This window comes from Gopherus flavomarginatus, chromosome 9 (assembly GCF_025201925.1).
Source record: "Gopherus flavomarginatus isolate rGopFla2 chromosome 9, rGopFla2.mat.asm, whole genome shotgun sequence".
Lineage (NCBI taxonomy): Eukaryota > Metazoa > Chordata > Testudines > Testudinidae > Gopherus > Gopherus flavomarginatus.
The window spans coordinates 41,831,264-41,837,623 of NC_066625.1; the positions used below are offsets into that span (position 1 = coordinate 41,831,264).

General features: G+C 57.6%; 1 non-coding gene across 1 annotated transcript; it reads right to left on the reverse strand.

Annotated features, from left to right (window-relative positions):
- Positions 1–5,770: 5,770 nt before the first annotated feature.
- TRNAF-GAA (transfer RNA phenylalanine (anticodon GAA)) lies at positions 5,771–5,843 on the reverse strand. The gene has a single exon. It is a non-coding gene; the product is annotated as a tRNA-Phe (tRNA).
- Positions 5,844–6,360: the final 517 nt, after the last annotated feature.

Consider the following 6,360-nt stretch of genomic DNA (forward strand, 5'->3'; position numbering starts at 1 on the left):
TTGGAATCTGCTTGCTTCGAAAATAACCCCAGTAAACATCCATTTGTCTGCGCTTCGGACTTCTGGTCTTTTGCTGCTTGCTGTCTGTGTGACAAGAGCCAGGGAAGTGGGCAGGGAAAGCCCTCTAACAATGGCTCCTTGCTCCTCTCCCTCCAGGCTCAGGGGTCAAGGATGGGCAGGACTCCAGGCTCTGCTTGAGGGATCCTGGCACAGGGGCTGGTCGGGGAGAAAGGATTGTAGATTCTGACCTGCACTCTGGAGAGGAGCTAATAAGTGAAGGGGCATTTTTAACTTCTCCCCTGCCTCAGTGTCCCCAGGGCTGGAATTGTACATTCCACAGGGCCAAATGAGGGGGTGATGCCATTTGGCTAATGAAAACCAGTGCTCTAGGTGAGGCTTGAACTCACAACCTCCTCTCAGCACTGCCCTATAAGTACTGTGTGCTAACCAATTGTGCCACTGGAGCACCTGTTAATTCTTAGTCTCTCAATCTCCTAGGTTGATAAAGGCAAGGAGTCACCCAAAAACATTCTCAGTGGGGTTAGGAGCCGGTATCAACAAGCATTGTACTTGGTGGGGTGGATTCTTCTTAAGGCTTCCAGGCACCATTTGACCCTTTTGTTCGTCCCTGTGTAATAGCAGAGCTGATTAAGACTCACTGCAGAGTCTTGCTGCAGACCAACAGATCTGAAATCACTGATCACCGGGTCTAAGCATTAGTCCTGCTTTGGGACAGTGTCTCTCATCCAAGAAAGTTCCGAGTCTGCGCTAGCAGTGAGGCTCCCTCACTAACAGCTGAAATCAGGGAGAGCTGTGTGAAGTGCAGGGCCCCAGGGGTGCCTGAACAGGGGCGAACAACACCCCAGGACTTTTAAAAATGGGAGGTCTCTGCCTTGCCACTTTGTAATGACCGTAAGGGTGAGTGAGGGTGGGGAGGGGGCCGAGAGCAGTGAGCAGGAGGAGGGGTCTTGGGGGAAGAGGCAGTGTAGGAGTGGAGGTGAGCTGGGGCAGGGGGTTGCGGGGTGCAGGAAGAGGGCTGCCTGTAGCAAGTAACGGGGGTGGGGGCATGCAGGGGAACTGCTCCCTGTCCCAGCTCACCTCTGCTCCGTCTTCTCCCCTGAGCACGCTGCCCCCGCTCTAATTCTCCTCCCCTCCCAGGCTTGCCGCACTAAACAGCTGATTAGCACCGCAAGTCTGGGAGGCGGGAGAAGTGGAGCGGCGCCAGCATGCTCAGAGGAGAAGGCAGAGCGGAGGTGAGCTGGGGTGGGGAGCTGCTGCAGTGGGGGCTGCCTGGCTCTTTGCCATGGCCTCTGCCCCTGCTCCGCCCCAGCCCTAGCCCCCCGCCCCTGCACTCACTGCATGGTCCACTCCTCTGGCTCCCAGCCATGCTGCCGGCGAGTGCTGTGGGGCGGTTCCCCCTCCCCCTAACTTGGGAGCCAGGGGAGCAGAGCAGGCTGAGGCCCCAGGCCTGCGTGGTGGGAAGCAGGGGGGGCTGGTCCCAGGCCTCTGTGGGGGACAGGGGGCTGGCTACTTCCTGCAGGAAGTGGAGTGACCCGGCCCCAGCCTGCTATTGCACAATCCCCAGCCACGCTGCACAGCATGCCCCAAGAGGGAGTGGGGGGCCAAGCAGATGATCCAGCACGAGGGGGTCATTCTCATTGGTAGCTGTCCAGTGGCAGTGAGTTCAACAGGCCTTGGCACATGCTGTGTGGGGCAGGAGGTCCTTGTATTTGGAGCAGTGGGAGTGAACTGCGTGCAGTTGTGTCTCTGAGCACAACTGTGAATGTTATGGTGTGTGTGGGGGGTTATTGTGAGTGTGGCTGGGGGTGTGAATGTTTCTCTCTCTAGGGGTTGGACTAACATGTCCCTCTGGGTGTGTTGTGTGTGAGTGTTCTTGGGATTGTGTGAGTCCCTTTGTGTGTGTGTGTGTGTGTCACTTGCTGCAGAATACAAAATCCTGCAAAGCCATTTCCTACTGGGTAGCACAGCAACACACTGATACAGTGTCACAGACGCACACACACACAGAGCAGGGCTCAGCAGAGGGCAGCAGGGACACACACGTCTCCCCTGGGCCAGCTTGGACAATTGTCCATCACTACTCGGCACAGTGCTGGTGCCCCCACACGGGGGTGGGCAGTGACCGGGCGGAGAGGGCAGACGTGCTGGATCTGTAAAAGCAGCAAAGAGTCCTGTGGCACCTTATAGACCAACAGACGTATTGGAGCATGAGCTTTCGTGCGTGAATTCCCACTTCGTCGACTAGATTCAGAAGGAAGCACTTTGGGAAAATCAGTCAAGGCACATAGCAGAGCTGGGACACAGATCCAGTGACCCCTGCATCACCCTGGGAGGGCAGTGGGGTTTAGTGGTCAGAGCAGGGAGGGGCTGGACACCAGGACCCCTGCGTTCTATCCTTGGCTCTGGAAGTGGAAGGGGTCTAGAGCAGGGGGACTGGGATCCAGGACTCCTGGGTTCCATAGGGGAGACTGTTTTTCCCTGTGCTTCCCTCCCTAGAGAGCCCAGCCCAGCCCCCTAGTGGAGACTGAGCAGGAGTTGGGGGAGTTGTTCTCCCACTCTGGAGTTATGATTCAAACTCCTCCCCCAGGGAATGTGACATCACAGAATCCACCACCCCACAACACAAAGAAAACTAGTGGGGTTAGGAGGGTTCTAGCTGCAGACACCCCTTGTCATTGCAAAAAGCCCCCAAACCTACTTACACCCACAAAACACCCTCTCAGGCTATACACCCCCTGCTAGGACAGGACCTCTTGCTCCCACCCCTTTTCTTATCACCACAAGCTGCTCCCAGCCAGGCACCACACCCCATTCACACACCTTTTGTCACTACGTAGCTCAGTGGCAATCACTGCCCCGAAGTGACTCCGGTGCAGGCACTCCCCACACGAACTCCCCACACCGGATTCTGTCCACACACAGAGAATTCTCTCTGCCCGGCTCCTTCGGTTCCTCTCGCTGCTCCCCGTACTGCCGCCAGACACTGCTCATCTGCATAACCCCGCCCATGGACACGTGACAACTTCTGTCCTGCTGGTTTCAAGGGAGTGAGTTGCCCTTGGGGAGTGAGCAGGTCACAGCACGTCACAGCCCCAGCGCACGTCACAGCCCCAGCCAGGGCCGGCTCCAGGCACCAGCTCAGCAAGCAGGTGCTTGGGGCAGCCAAGGGGAAGGGGCGGCATGTCGGGGTCTTCGGCAGCAATTCGGCGAAGGGTCCCTCAGTCCCTCTCGGAGGGAAGGACCTGCCACCAAGTTGCCGCCGAAGAAAAAGGCAGCGCAGTGGAGCTGCCACTGATTGCGATCGTGGGTTGTTGTTTTTTCCCCGCCGCTTGGGGCAGCAAAAACCCAGCCCTGGCCCCAGCACACGTCACAGCCCCAGCACACGTCATAGCACGTCACAGCCTGGGGCCGGGAGATATTGGGGGAGGGGATGAGGGGAGAATGTGGGAGGGAGAGACCCAGCCTTATAGACCCATAGGGGCAGGAGATATTGGGGTCAGGAGGAGAGGAGATGGGGTTGGCAAAGACCAAGCCTGGGGTGCAGGGAAAATGGGGTGGGGTGGAGGGAGGTGGGGAACAGAAAGGACATGTGTGGAGTGGTGAGATGTTGGTCCAGGGAAACTGAGTCACTCCCAGGACATGCTGTGCAGGGGGGAGCACAGGGACAGTGAGAGAGAACCAGCCCCACAGAGCCCAAGAGGGATATTGGGGGCAGGGGAGGGGATGGAGGGATGAGAGACCCAGGGCCATAGAACTCCCCTGGCTCCCAAGTTTGGGGGGAGGGGGGAACCGCCCCACAGCACTCACTGGCTGCATGGCTGGGAACTAGGGGAGTGGACCAGGCTGGGGCTGGGTCACTCCACTTACCATGCAGTGAGTGCAGGGGCGGGAGGGCGGCACTGGGGCAGAGCAGGGGCAGGGGCGATGGGGAAGAGCCAGGCACCCCCGCTGCAGCAGCTCCCCACCCCAGCTCCCCACTGCTCCGCCTTCTCCCCTGAGCACGCTGGCACTGCTCCACTTCTCCTGCCTCCCAGGCTTGTGGTGCCAATCAGCTGTTTAGTGCAGCAAGCCTGGGAGGGGAGGAGAATTAGAGTAGGGGCGGCGTGCTCAGGGGAGAAGATGGAGCAGTGATGAGCTGGGACAGGGTGCGGTTCACCTGCACACACATCCCCCCATTACTTGTTGCAGGCAGCCCTCCCCCCGCACCTCCCCCCAGCCCCCTGCCCCAGCTCACCTCAACTCTACTTCCTCCTCTGAGTGTGCTTTTTGGTGCCCCCAACCACTTGGCACCCTAGGCGGCCAACTAGTTCCCTTAGTGGTTGCACCGGTCCTGGACACTGCCTATCAGCAGGATTCCTCCTCCTCCTCCTCAGTGAGATTAAATCTCCGCACCTAGGCAGTTGATCCATCTGCTGCACCACAATCCCTCATGCCTGAGACCCCCTGCCAAAGCCCTGCACCCGGCTCCAGAGAATTAAGTCTCACATCTCACTGGGAACTCAACTTCTTGTGCTCAGAGAGACTCGGCCCCTCTCAGTAGCTGACCTGAGAAACACAGTGTCTGCAAAAGCAGCAAAGAGTCGTGTTGCACCTTATAGACTAACAGACATATTAGAGCATGAGCTTCCGTGGATGAATCCCCACTTTGTCAGATGTATCAGTGTCTGTCTTTTCCAAAGAAGTGCCTGGAGAACCTTTTCTTATGTGGCCTAAGGGATAAGGCATCTGACTTTGGATCAGGGGATTGAGGGTTTGAGTCCCTTCGTGGTTGTGCTTGTCCAGTTTTACCTTTGGGCTAAAAGTCCTGCTCCCTTCAGGGCTGGAACCTCTTCTTGGCGGCTCAGGCCAATGCTCTGGCTTCAGCCAGAGCCCTGGGAAGGAGTTGGGGGATGGTTGTCCCAAAGGCTGGGGCAGAAGTCCCAGGTGCTTCCAGTCTAGCCTTTGCCATTCCTGACTTGCCAAAGAAAATGGGCGGCTGCCCGGGCTAGTGTGTAGAGCAGTTTCCCTCTTCCAAATGTGCGCCAGTTCCTGTGCTTGAGGGGGTTGGTAAATAGCACCTTGGGAGCCTGGGTGTTTCTCTGCCTCTCACCAGCTGGGAAAAAGCCTCTTGGGGAAAAATCTCCTGCGCCACTGCAAAAATGAGCACCTTGAGTGGAACCAGTCAGAGGCCCCACCATGGGGGCTGGCCCTGCTTTCCTACCATCTTGTGATGTTGGCCACAGAGCATCAGCAGCCGCCCCACATGTATGCTGGTGACCTTCAGTGAGTGTTTGGCATGGCACAGAGCAGGCTGGCTGAGTGTTTTTGTGCCTGTCTGAAGGCCACACATAGGCATGGTCCTGCCCTCCTCTAGCCCTGACCTCAGTTGCTCTGTAGCATTTAAGCCTTCCCTTGGAGCCGTCAGCACCAGCTGCCTCTGCTCTAGGTGCCCAGAGGAGGAGAGGTGTGTGGGGTCACTTTTACTAGATGCCCCTTCCCTGGTACTGCCATTGCTCAGAGGAATTTCATCCCCAATCCCTGCCTAGTAGCCCTCTGGTACCATTCCTGAGGGCTGCCCTACCTTACTTTCTTCCTACCATATTGGGAAAGACAGCTCTCATCATTAAAGGTCAGGTGGACCAACTAGGGGCAGAAGCCCATTCTATGTTTTCCTACTGCAGAGCCCAAGATCAGTAACTTATCTTGGGTGCAAGCACTGCTGTGCTCCCAGAAAACAAGCCACCCCTGCACAAAGAGGAACGAAAGGGCCTGCCAAAGCCTGGGATTGAACCAGGGACCTTCAGAGCTTCAGTCTAACGCTCTCCCAACTGAGCTACTTTGGCAGCTGCAGGACAGCATTTTGGCCTGTTGCTTCTCTGTCTGGGATGTTTTTGTAAGCGGCTGCACACAAAAAGGAGAGGAAAACAAATGGCTGCTTCATACCCCCACCGGAGGAACCTGGCACCATTAGCTGTGGTGAGTAAGAAGTGGCTGTTCGCTGACAGGGCCTGTCCCCGAGCAGCTGGAACAGCAGCTGCTGCCTCCCCCTCGGCTCCAGGCTGTGGGAAGTGCTCATTGCCTGGCTGCATGGGCGGATGCTGCTCCGTGCTCTGGAGAGCGTCTGTGTTGCTCTGTCAACCTCCCATCTTCACTGAGCCACTCTGGTAAGGTCCCAAGTGCCCCCTCCGGCCTGGCAGCTGAGAGTCTGTGCAGACATCAGCCCCCCTGCCAGCCCCACAGGCAGCAGCAGCGCCAGCCCCCCCAGCACCACAGGGGCACTCAATGCACTTCCTGTGGGGAAATGGCTCCTTGGCATCCAGCTGCTAGAGTGAGAGCCAGGAGAGAGCAGTGTCTGGCTCA